Below are 2,500 nucleotides of genomic sequence, written 5' to 3'. Positions count from 1 at the left end.
ACCTAACTCAAGTTGACCCTTAACCTAACTCAAGTTGTCCCTTAACCTAACTCAAGTTGTCCCTTAACCTAACTCAAGTTGTCCCTTAACCTAACTCAAGTTGTCCCTTAACCTAACTCAAGTTGTCCCTTAACCTAACTCAAGTTGTCCCTTAACCTAACTCAAGTTGTCCCTTAACCTAACTCAAGTTGTCCCTTAACCTAACTCAAGTTGTCCCTTAACCTAACTCAATTTGTCCCTTAACCTAACTCAATTTGTCCCTTAACCTAACTCAATTTGTCCCTTAACCTAACTCAATTTGTCCCTTAACCTAACTCAATTTGTCCCTTAACCTAACCCACGTTGTCCCTTAACCTAACTCAATTTGTCCCTTAACCTAACTCAATTTGTCCCTTAACCTAACTCAATTTGTCCCTTAACCTAACTCAATTTGTCCCTTAACCTAACCCACGTTGTCCCTTAACCTAACTCAATTTGTCCCTTAACCTAACCCACGTTGTCCCTTAACCTAACCCACGTTGTCCCTTAACCTAACCCACGTTGTCCCTTAACCTAACCCACGTTGTCCCTTAACCTAACCCACGTTGTCCCTTAACCTAACCCACGTTGTCCCTTAACCTAACCCACGTTGTCCCTTAACCTAACCCACGTTGTCCCTTAACCTAACCCACGTTGTCCCTTAACCTAACCCACGTTGTCCCTTAACCTAACCCACGTTGTCCCTTAACCTAACCCACGTTGTCCCTTAACCTAACCCACGTTGTCCCTTAACCTAACCCACGTTGTCCCTTAACCTAACCCACGTTGTCCCTTAACCTAACCCACGTTGTCCCTTAACCTAACCCACGTTGTCCCTTTGCCTAACATAGTTCACTGCTCGGAATCTCTGGTGTCGTTGTTATCCTCATGTAGATGTCTTGCGAGTGTTGCTTACTTTCCACATATTCCCGCTATCCACTGTCAATTGTACTGCAATAGGACTATATCGCCGCCCCCCCCCCCCTCTGTCCCCCTCTTTGTGTCTCTGTCCTCTCAAGCTGGTCGGTCTGGCGTTTGAGTGTTAAATGAGCCTCGCAGCTGTTCAGTTGCATTCAGATGTCGACGCCCTCAGTGTACGTCGTGGTATGGTCTGTGTCCATTGTCCGCTGATGTCGTACGCGTAACCCACACGCTGTACCGATCATCGGTCGTTACGTACAGAGTGAAGTAGTGTGATACGTGTGACCGTACGCTGGCTGTGCCCAACGGTGTCGAATCTCAATTTCCATATGTTGTGCTCGATGCTACTTGTCTCGTCTCCCAATAACAGCTAGGTTGCACTGTGGTACGCCGTAGAGGCGTGTGGGAGGAACGTACGAACGCATTGTATGTCACCCTGGGTCGCTGGGGGTGGTGGTGCGGTGAGTCAGGTCAGGTCAGGTCAGGTCAGGTCAGCGTGAGCCGTCTGATGTAGTGACGCGTGTATTCCGACTTTGTCGTATTGCCTCACACAAAGTGCTACCCTGGTGGACCGCGTTCCATATCTGGGACATGCCGCAGATGCCGGTTGACAGTGGATCGCGGAAGGGACATCGCATACGTGCGCGGGCCACCTTCCACGTGTTCTCTTCTGCACATGTCGCAGTGTGTATGTGGTCTGATGTAGCGTGTCGTGACACATGACATCCTGGCATGCAAGAATTGTTGAATTCGCAAATGTAGGTGGACATCTACGTTTACTGCCCAAGATACGCAAATGAACTGGAAATCCGTTGTTGAGCGGTTGTTCACGCTGGAGGTGAATCTGTGATGGCGACGATCGGTACAGCTATTAACCGGTTGTTTCAGCGGTACCCGCCACATCCACACACGTGACTAGGCCCATGTGGGTATGAAGCGATACGCGGCGGTGGCTTGGTGGGACTGTTCCCGGCCGGTGAAGGGGGGCCGCCCGGCGTGTTGGCCGCGCGCTGCGTGGGCGCACGCGCAACAGGCGGCTGGTGGGGGGCGCCGAGTGGCAGGAGCGCCAGCCGACGGGCCCGGCAGGCGGTGCAGCTACGCTGCGGCGCACCCTGCACGCGGCGCCTGGCGGCCAAAGTTGGTTCAGCCGAGCCCGGTGCGAAGCGCGGTGGACATCTGCAGTGTGCTGGTCTGATTGAGGACTGTGTGCGTTGAGGATGCGCCGCCGCCTGGCACTCGGCGCCGCGACGCCGTCTGCTGCTCGGTCGCCCCAGCGGTTCTCGCAGGTGGTTTGTATCGCAGTTGTGCGGACGTGTTGGCGCGTGCGCTGTGCTGGGAGAGTTCGCTTCTGCACCCAAGTGGGGCTTTGCCCTTGTGTGGCGCTGGCGTTGGAGCTGCCGGTCACCATAGGTGGCGCGTGTTGTCTCCCGCCGGCAATGCCACGACAGCACGCTCCCGGGCCTCTGTCGGCAGCGGCAAGCTCAGTTGGGAGCAAGGGTGTTCGCACTAAAACCGTCTACTCGCCTAACTCCGGGCGATTGCGCCTCTCTCGAAACCGACC

This window comes from Schistocerca gregaria, unplaced genomic scaffold (assembly GCF_023897955.1).
Source record: "Schistocerca gregaria isolate iqSchGreg1 unplaced genomic scaffold, iqSchGreg1.2 ptg000310l, whole genome shotgun sequence".
Classification (NCBI taxonomy): domain Eukaryota; kingdom Metazoa; phylum Arthropoda; class Insecta; order Orthoptera; family Acrididae; genus Schistocerca; species Schistocerca gregaria.
The sequence above is the reverse complement of the archived record's forward strand: the minus strand, read 5'-3'. Positions refer to the sequence as shown.